The sequence below is a fragment of the Callospermophilus lateralis genome, chromosome 1, assembly GCF_048772815.1.
Source record: "Callospermophilus lateralis isolate mCalLat2 chromosome 1, mCalLat2.hap1, whole genome shotgun sequence".
Lineage (NCBI taxonomy): Eukaryota > Metazoa > Chordata > Mammalia > Rodentia > Sciuridae > Callospermophilus > Callospermophilus lateralis.
In genome coordinates, this window is record NC_135305.1 from 104,099,019 (window position 1) to 104,109,788 (window position 10,770).

At 39.0% G+C, this 10,770-nt stretch overlaps 1 pseudogene; it reads left to right on the forward strand.

Annotated features, from left to right (window-relative positions):
• Positions 1-294: 294 nt before the first annotated feature.
• Positions 295-3,690, forward strand: LOC143641945 (thyroid receptor-interacting protein 11 pseudogene; annotated as a pseudogene).
• Positions 3,691-10,770: the final 7,080 nt, after the last annotated feature.

Consider the following 10,770-nt stretch of genomic DNA (forward strand, 5'->3'; position numbering starts at 1 on the left):
CTGGGAAAACTTGCTAACACTGGGCTAGAAGTCACCCAAGTCCGAGGGTGGAAAGTGGAGAGAGCCTCTGCATTTCTAGGCAGAAAGCAACAGTTGGCATGAGCCCCGCCCTGCACAGAATTCTGAGTGTTTGGGTCATAATTAACCCCCCAACATTCCAGGAGTTTCAGAACAGAGGTGGAGAGAGACAGAGGTGGTTTTCAGAGGTGGATAGAGACGGAGGTGGTTTTCAGAGGTGGATAGAGACAGAGGTGGTTTTCAGAGTGGGTCTGATGGCTCACTGAAATTGGGGAGATGTTATCATGGTTTAGAGGCCTAGGCTCCAGCTTGGGCCACTCCTTGGGTCAGGTGGGGGACAGCTTGGCTTCCCTCACCGGCCATAAGTCCAACGTCACCGAGGACGAGGTTCTCGACGATTTCGAGAACGTAGAAGCAGGTTTACCTAGTTTTTGGAGAAAGAACATTGAAGATACCAAATGGATGATCAGATATGACAATGAAAGACTTAAAAACTATTGTACTGACCTGGAAGAAAGGTATGCAGCTTCCGAGCTACAGATCCAACATCAATCTGCAGATTACCGAAATCAACTGGCACAGAAAGGAGTCGAAATCAGGCAACTGAAAGCAAGACAGTTTGTACTAGAGGATGAGTTGTTGCAACTGAAGTCAGCTGCCCAACCACTGCATTCAGGAGCTGGTGGTGTACCATCAACCACTGCCCTGTCTTCATTCGGTCATGACATAAGTCATGGATCAGCTTTTCCCGGTGATGACATGGACTTCAGTGACATCATTTCAGCACAACAAGAAATCAACAGACTGTCAATTGAAGTTTCAAGACTTGAATTCGAAGTTGACCATTGGAGCGCTATTGCTCAGGCACAGGCAACACATAATTCAGATCAAAGTGAAATCTGCCAACTACAAAATACTATTAAGCAACTTGAACAAAACCGAAATCAAGACCTTGATAATCACCAAGGTGAAATTGCAGTTTTGCAGAATGTACATCAACAGAAACTGGCAGAGATGAGTCGCCGGTATCGAGAGGAACTAAATGACTCTGAAGAAAGAATTTAAAAACTTGAAAATCAGTTACAGCAAGGTGACTCGGGAGTAACAGTAACTGATGAGTCTAAAATCTGTGACTTGCAAAAAATGATTCAGGTTCTACAAACTGAAAAACTAGAATCTGCCAGGAAGATCAAAGAACTTGAGGATCAACTAAAAGACATAAATGAACAATTATCTTTGGCACAAAATGACACAGAGGTCTTGAGGAGAGAAAAAGAGCAGCTCAGTGTGGAAAAGCAACAAATAATGGAACAGTGTGAAACTTTGAAGCTGGAATGTAGTCAATTGCAGCCTTCTGTGATGGAGCAGAAAGATGAGGAAATTGGGAATTTGCGGAAAACCAGTGAACAAATAAAATCCCAGTTGCAGGAAGACACACACAACACCCCAGCAGACAATTCTGATAGTTTTCAAAAAACACAAGTTAGAAGTCTTCTTATAGAAAACAGAAGTGAAAAACATGACCCATGTAACCATGAAACTGTAAAAGGAGTGAAAGGAATCCAACAACAGGAACTTGAAATTCAACTTGTAAGTGGAAAGAGTAGATTTTTAACCAACCAGATTGATCAGCTGTCTGAAGATGAAGTTGGAAAACTCACTCAAGCTATCCCGCAACAAGCTCTTCAGGCTAAAACTTATTCAGGAAAACTTGATATGATTCCACCCCAGCTCTTGGCTGTGTCATCACGTACCTCCCAGTCAGCAGAGGTCCAAGAGCTGAGACAATCACTGCAAGAAAAAGAGGCCACCATTAGGATGCTCCAGGAAAATAACCACAGGTTGTCTGATGCAATTGCTGCCACCACAGACAGAGAAAACAAACAACATGAAGAAATGGATTCCGAAATTAAACAGCTCAAGGAAGAACAAGATGTGTTAAAAACTTTACTGAAGGAAAAAGACCTCTTCATCCAAGCCAAAAGTGATCAGTTTCTTTCTTCAAATGAAAAGCTCACTGACAAAGTGAATGAAAACGAGTTGTTGAGGCAAGCAATAACCAACCTAAAAGAGAGGATATTAATTTTAGAAATGGTCATTTCTCAACTCAAAGGGGAAAATGAAAAAATGATAGAAACATCCCAAGAAAAAGAAATGGAGTATCAAGCATTACAAGAGACGAACATGAAGTTCTCTGTGATCCTGCTAGAACAAGAGTACGAGTGCCAGTCCATGAAGGAGCAAGCTCTTGCCTTTGAGCAACTGTTACTAGAAAAAGAAGTTGGTAAGGCTGGGGACTTAAGTCAGCTTTTAAAAGCACTTGAATCCATGCAGGAGAAGACCATCCTATTTCAGCAGGAGAGAGACCAAGTCACCTTGTCTCTAAAGCACCAACAGATGGCAAACCGGACCTTAGAGCAAGAGGTTCAACACTTACGTGACAAAGAATTACACTTAAAGCAGGAGGTACAAAGCCTGAGGAGCCATCTCCTAGAATCAGAAGATTCTTACAGCCGGGAAATTGGGGCTGCGGAGAAGAGAGAGAGGAACCTGAGAGAGAAAGTCACACTATTGGAGGAAAAGCTGCTCTCCTCATCTAATGCAAGTCATCAAGCCAGTGTGCAGGTAGAGTCCCTACAACAACAGGTGCATTTCCTCTCCCAAGAGAGGGATGAGAACGCACTGCAGCTTTCGCTCTACCAGGAACAAGGAAAGCAGTATGCCATGTCACTCGCTAACCTGCAAAAGGTTCTAGAGTGTTCCCAACGAGAAGAAAAAGCTATGTATTCCGCTCAATTAGAAAAGGAAAGACAACATACCACCGAATGGAAGGAAAAGGCAGAAAATTTAGAAAGAGAGGCATTGTTATTACAGAAACGCTTGGACAGAGCCAACCGTGTGTTGGATTCAGCAACCAGACTTACACAACAGTTACATCAAAAGGAAGAACAGATTGAACAAAGTGAGCTCCCACGAGAAATATTGGACGATGCCCAAAAGAAATGGATGAATTTGGAAAATGGCACAGAAGGAAAAGTGGACAAAGCCCTAATGAGAAACCTGTTCATTGGGCATTTCCAGACACCGAAAAATCAGTGTCCCAAAGTGTTAAGGTTAATGGGAAGCATCCTGGGCATTCAAAAGGAGGAAATGGAGCAGTTGTTGAATGGAGATGATGGTGCTGTTACTAAGTGGATGATGGGATGGCTTGCAGGAGGATCCCAATGTGTCCCCAACACACCTTTGACACCAAATGAGCAACCTGGGCTGAAGAGTTCTTTTTCAGAACTTTTTGTCCAATTCCTGGAAACAGAATCTCATTCATCCATTCCATCACCAAAACTTTCTGCTCGTGCCATGAAGTGTCTAGACTCCAGAGGAAGGAGAAAGGAACGTGCCAATGTACCAAGAAGTGTGACAGACGCAGCAGAATTCAGAGCTGATAAAAGAGAGGCTGTGAATCCATTCTTGGCACCGTGTTCTGCGGCTGTGCCACTGATTAGCCTAGATGGACTTGGACCTGGTGGACCTGGGAATCTCATTTTGAATCCCATCTCAGACTTCATGCCCACCTTTACACCATTGCCAGTGTCACCAGACAATAGCGCCAGGGTTGTACTAAAGGACCTTTGAAAGCAATTCAAAGTGATTCTCAAGCCAGAGATGAGTTAGCACTTTAAAGAAGAAATAAACTTTTTGTTCTTTTTGTAAAGTGGCCTTTTCAAAAAGAAGTGGTGTATTTATAGGGACAAAGAAAAAAGTTGACACACAGAAGTACCAGGTATTTTGTCTCCCCCTCCCCGTTTTTAGTGTGTGTTTGTTTGCTGTAGCACTGTTTTAAAATAAATTTTTGTTTACCGTAGTCCTCTTTTTCTTGTGATATTTTGTTCTGATGCTATCAGGTAATCAACAGCAATAATAACCATAGCTCCAACCCCTTCTTTTAGGATTATATTTGTTACATTTAATTATATTAAGATAAAAATGATACATTTATATAACAGACAGAATAGAAGAAAAATCCAACCCACATGAAACCCATATGAAAAAGATACATACCCTAGAATTTGGGCTAGCTGAAAACAAAATATGATGTAGCAAAAAGTTGTAAATTCTTTAGTTTATAAAAGAAAACACTATATAACTACTAAACGAAAATTACAGTGGGAAGGGCCTGAACATGAAGTTTAGTGGATAAATTCTAAGATTCTTTTAATCCAAATACTATGACACCTATCCATTTTACTTCATTCTATAAAAAAGTCACTTGACTTATAACATTTTGTTTTCTAGATGTTAAATATGTCCAGAAGGAAGATGACTTTTGTCAGTCAGACCCAAAGAATAATCACATGCATCCTTTTTAATTTGTAAGAATGTATCATTAAATACCTGGACTGTTTACATACTTTACTGGGCCCTACAGTAATGCTTATAAACACATTTAAAAAACATTTGATCAAGATAAGAAAGTGGGAAAGAGAAATAAATTAATACAAAGTTTGAAAGATAAAAAAGTTAAGAAAGGAGTAGTTAAAACCTTTTTTATTTTTGTTAATTAAGATAAAAGATAAATCTAAAGTTTCTAGCTTAAGTCAGGTGACATCAGAGAAGTGAAAAAGCAGTTTATGTAGCAAATGCTTCTCTGACACCTGTAATTTCTAAAACCCTTTAGAATATTTTTTAAAAATTAATTTAAATAAAATTCAATATAAATTAAATTATTTAAAATAAATCATATAATATGAATTAATGTCATTAATTTATTAATTTGGTTATGAATTTAATTTCCTTAATTTAATTTATTAATTTAATTTTATGTATTAATTTAATAAAATTTATATTAAATTATGATTCATATTTAAATTTTTAAAATCTCATTAAGATTAGTTTAATAAAATTAATTTAAATAAATTTTAAAATAAATCAGATTATTTAATATTCATTATATAATTTAATATGAATTTTAATAAAATTAAATTAATTTTGATAAAATGTTCTCAATGGTTTTAGAAATTGCAGGTGTCAGAGAAGTATTTGCTATATAATCTACTTTTTTTCCTTCTTCAATTTCACCTAACAAGCTGGAAAGTTTTGATTTTATCTTTTATCTTAATTTACAAAAATAAAAAGTGAAGACAATATACCTAGTGGCTATATATATGAGCTTTTTCTTTCATTTTTAAATTTTCTCTCAGTTTCAGCTTCTTATTTCTTTATTTGATTTTCAAGCTTCTTTAGGATAGGGACATGTGGTTTATCTTTTAAACTCAAGCATTTTACAAATAGAAAAGGTAGTACTACTTGTGGTTTCTTTAATAGTGCACAAAATGGACCTGAAGCAAATATTAATCATCTTTAGAAGAATTTGTATCAAATTTCATCATGCATATAGGTTGATATGATGACCACCACAACAGCCACCAGACACACTTGCATCCTAGTGATCAATGAAATCACATCTTTGCACCAGCACCAGCTGTTTAAAACTTAAGAACAAGAACACTTCTTTAATTTTTTACAGGCCCATTATACAAAAATCCTGACTTGAAACTCAAGTTTATGAGGATGTACATATTTATACTTTGAAGTTGTACATTGAAGATCTTTTTCTTGAAGATTTTGTCAATATAGTTATGCCTTAGAGAAACATTTGTATAGCAAGAAAAGGTGAAAACAAGAGTAGTTCAAATATGTAAAGAGCTCTGGCTCCAACTAAAGTAAAATTTGATTGTCAATTTTTCTGTGATTACTGTATATTTCTAATGTATTTGGAAGACTGGAAGTTTTGATGATGTGTTGATGGTTAAAACTTGTTTTTTCAAAAAATTAACAGGCGACACTGCTTCACACAGTGTCACCTCTCTTCTTAGCTAACTTATTTAAATTGTCATTCTTCCATACATTGTAAAGGAATTTCCCATAACGGTTCATATGAGAAATGTTCAACTGCCTCCTGAGCTCTGCCCGGTTGGCATGATAGATGCTCCTCTACTTAACCCTACTTTAAATGAAAACATCTTAAATTGAAAATGCACGCACCACACCACGTGCCTAGAAGCACAGTGCTCTGCAGTGTGCTGCTTGCTTCCCCTGATGATCCTGTCACTGATGGGGAGCTGCCACTCATTGCTGCTGCCCCCACCAAGAGGGTGTTGTGCTGTATATTGCTAGCCCGGGACAAAGGAAAATCCAAAATCTAAAGTAGGAATTCTACTGGACATGTCCTACTTTTGAACTAACAAGAAATAGAAAAATATTTTTTTAAATAAAAGCATTTTTACCTTTTGTTATAATTAAATTAGAGCATTTATCTGTTTTCCAGCTTATTATCTCCTATAAGGATGAAAGAGTTACCCCAATTACTTTCACATTACATAGGAAATTTGGAGATTTACAGCTCTGTGTATGTGGTTCTCTGCGATTTCATCATGTATGTAGGTTGAAGTGACCACCATCATCAGAGCCACAAGACACCCTTGCATCCTAAGGATCACTAAACTCACTTCATGGCACCAGCTCCAGCTGTTTGCAACTTAAGAATTTAAGTATTTCTTTAATTTTTATAAGCCCATTATAAAATATCCTGACTTGAAGTTTAATTATATGAGGATGTTCATATTTATACTTTGAAGTTGTACATTGACGATTTTTTTTTGGCAGATTTTATAAATGTATATGCCTTAAAATAAAAACCCTTTTTTTCTTTTTTTTTTAAATTTGGTTTATTGTTTCTTTCATTTCAAGGATTTCTGTTCGAGTTCTTGTTTGTTTGTTTGTTTGTTTTTAGAATCTCTATCTCCCTACTGAAGTAAACTTTTGCTTCCTATATTTGTTTATGTAGCTCTTTGTCTAAATGATCTTTTTCTGCCTGTATTTGGTCTTTTATATCATCCTTTAATTTGCAGAACATTTTAATTATGTACATCCTGAACTCTTTCTGTCATATCTTCTTCTGTGCTGGCCATAGATTCTAATAATGTGGTGTCTTGATTTGTTTGGGGCCCTTTCTTCCCTTGTCTTTTTTTTTTTTAAGAGACAGAGAGAGAGAGAGAGAGAGAGAGAGAGAGAGAGAGAGAGAGAGAGAGAATTTTTTAATATTTATCTTTTAGTTTTTGGTGGACACAACATCTTTATTTTATTTGTATGTGGTGCTGAGGATTGAACCCAGCGCCCCGCGCATGCCAGATGAGCATGCTACCCCTTGAGCCACATCCCCAGCCCTCTTCCCTTGTCTTTTCATATTGCTGTGTGTCTTCCCTTCTAGTACTGTGGGTCCTAGACGTTATCATTTTTACCCTACAGGCTTACAGTGCCCCTGTAGGGATCCAATACCTCTCCTTTGAGGTGAAGGAGAATGTTATCAGATCCCAATATAAACAATATACACCCTAAAAATAAATGTTTACTAATAAGATGTTTAGATTTGGTCACAATGAACAGATATTGTGAATTCAATTATTATCTACAATATACTCAATAGGTTTGTAAAAGTGTTTACTGTTTCTGACGGTAGAGAAAGAACCAGGGGTGAGGAGTAGGATGATATGCTGAGGAGGTAGGAGGTGAGGATTTAGAGTTGTTATATCTTAGGAAGTGTGAAAGAGAAATCTAAAGAGGAAAGTTAGTAGCAGGAGAAAGGAGAGGAAGTAAATTTGGGTAGACAAGTAAGTGGGAAGACAGTAGAGTACATAAAACAAACACACATATATCAAGAAAAATTAAAAAATGTTAAAACAGCAGAAATTGGTGGGAAAAAATTAAAAAGGATGTGCAACACAACTATAATGTACTATTCAGACATCCCAGTCCTCAAAGTCCTAATTCATGCAAAGTACTTGGTTTTATATATTTTGGGGATGTGAGGTGGGGGGGGGGAGAGGGTGTGGGAAAAAAAATCTTGAAGGAAGACACAGGGCTTGTTTTGGTTGGAGGTCAGTATCTTTCCTGGTTTCCTTCTCATCCAATAGGTGGGGTTGTCTGTTGTTAGCTGGTATCTGTGCCCTCAAGATGGTGAAAGTATCAGGGTGTCCCTGTGCCGGGTTAGCGGATGCTGGGGAGAGGGGGAGTTAGAAACTGGGTACCTGGAAGATGGTGATGAAGTGACCCAAGATGGAGGCTCCTAGTTTCAGTGGTGGGGTGTCAGTTCAGGTGGGGGGATCCTGGTAAGGGGTTGGATGATGAGTTCAGCGACCAGCTCTGTGGCTTGCAGTGTGGGCTGATTTCAGAGCCTGTGAGAAATTCCCAGGTGCAGGCAGGCTACTGCACATAGAGGGCTGTGTCCACTGCTGCAGAGTCCCAAGATGGCAGTGACTAGGGGAGCCCTGCGTTGGTAGATGGGGGTCCGGAGGTAGAGGTGGTGGCCGGAGTTCCTACTCGTGGGAAGCTGCCAGGTGTCCTCCATGGGAGCAGCATCCATTTCTGCTAGGGTGGGTGGCCCAAAGTTATTTGAGGGTGCTGCTGCTGCCACTGATGGCCTCACTCAGATACCGGGTAGTTCTGCATGGGCGAGTAGTTGGGAGACCTCCCACTAACTGTATTTTTCTTAGTTGATTTTATTTTTTAAACACTTGACAGAAGAATGCATTGTAATTCTTATTAAACATATAGAGCACAATTTTTCATATCTCTGTATATAAAGGATGTTCACACCAGTTCCTGTCTTCATACATGTACTTTGGATAATGATGTCCGTCACATTTCACCATCCTTGCTAATCCCCTGCCCTCTCCCTTCCCTTCCCACTCCACTGCATCTAAGGACTTAAGAATGGCCTACTACAGGGACACAGCCATATCAATGTTTATAGCACCACAATTCACAAATAGCTAAACTGTGGAACCAACATTGATGTCCTTCAGTAGATGAATAGATTTTAAAAATGTGGCTTATATACAAAATGAAACATTACTCAACATTAAAAGAGAATCATTTGCAGGTAAATGGATGGAGCTGAAGAAGATAATGTTAAGTGAAGTTAGCCAATCCCCCTGCCCCCCCCCAAAAAAAACAAATGCCAAATATTTTCTCTGCTATAAGGAGTTTGACTAACTGTATTCTTAAACAGGCTCCTAGCTGGGCACAATGGCTCATGCCTGTAATCCCAGTGGCTCAGGATCCTGAAGTAGAAGGATTGAAAGTTCAAAGTCAGACTCAGCAAGGACAAGACACTAAGCAACTCAGTGAGACTCTGTCTCTACATAAAATACAAAATACAATTCACAATAGCTAGACTTTGGAATCAACCTAGATGCCCTTCAATAGATGAATGGATTAAAAAACTGTGGCATCTATACACAATGGAGTATTACGCAGCACTAAAAAATGACAAAATCATGGATTTTGCAGGGAAATGGATGGCATTAGAACAGATAATGCTAAGTGAAGCTAGCCAATCCTTAAAAAACAAATTCCAAATGTCTTCTTTGATATAAAGAGAGCAACTAAGATCAGAACAGGGAAGAAGAGCATGAGGAAAAGATTAACATTTAACAGAGACGAGTGGGGTGGGAGAGAGGGAGAGAGAAGGGAAACTGTATGGAAATGAAGGATTCCCTCAATGTTACACAAAATTACATATAAGAGTTTGTGAGGGGAAAGGGAAAAAAACAAGGGAGAGAATTAAACAACAGCAGATGGGGTAGAGAGGGAAGATGAGAGGGAAGGGGAGGGGGGATAGTGGGGGATAGGAAGGGTAGCAGAATACAACAGTCTTTAATATGGTATTATGTAAAAATGTGGAAGTGTAACTGATGTGATTCTGCAACTTGTATTTGGGGTAAAAATGGGAGTTCATGACCCACTTGAATCAAATGTATGGAAGATGAAATGTCATGAACTTTGTGATGTTTTGAACAACCAATAAAAAAAAATATGACTGGAGATGTGACTCGGGGTTTGAGTTGCTCCAGAGTTCAATCTCCAGTATCAAAAAACAAAAACAAACTTCTTTCATGTTGACAGAATCATATAGTTTAAGACTATTGTAGCCTGATAGTGTTTTTTGTTGACAGGTTCTCCTGGCTCAGTCTCCTAAATCACCTGGATGACAGGCATGTGACACCACACCCACCTCTCATTTCACAGTATTTTTCAGCAGTAAGAATCTCACAGTAGATCAACCTCCCTCCTCCATATCCTGTTACACACTTAGCAATGTCCGCATTAAATTCACCAAGGCTGCTGGTTGGTCCTGCCTTGGCCACTGTTTCCATGGGAATCTGTGAAAGTTCAGTGGGAGGAGGCACGTTCCCCACGAGGGCAAAACTCATCCTTAGGTCAGCCCAGAAGACTCCTATGCTACTACTCTATAACCTCATCTCTATTATATTTTCCCCTGCCATTCTACAGAAGCCATACTGGTCTTCCTGCTATTGCTGTATATCCCAAGGACTTCCTCACCTTAAGATTCAGGACCTTAAATGTCCCCAGTGTTATGGTTTAGATGTGGTGTCGCCCAAAAGCTCACATGTGAGACAATGCAAGAAGGTTTGGAGGAGAAATTCTTGCATTATATCCTTGACCTAATCAGTTAATTGACCCCTGATGAGGTTCATTTAGAGGTAACTGGGGGCAAGTGGGTGTGCCTGGAGGAAGTGGTTCATTGGGGGTATGACTCTGGGGTACATATATTGTATCTGGTGAGTGGAACCTTTCTCTCCCTGCTCTCCGATCATGTGAGCCACTTCCCTCTGCTACACTCCACCACCAGGATGTTCTGCCTCACCTCAAGCCCAGAGGAATGAAGTCAGC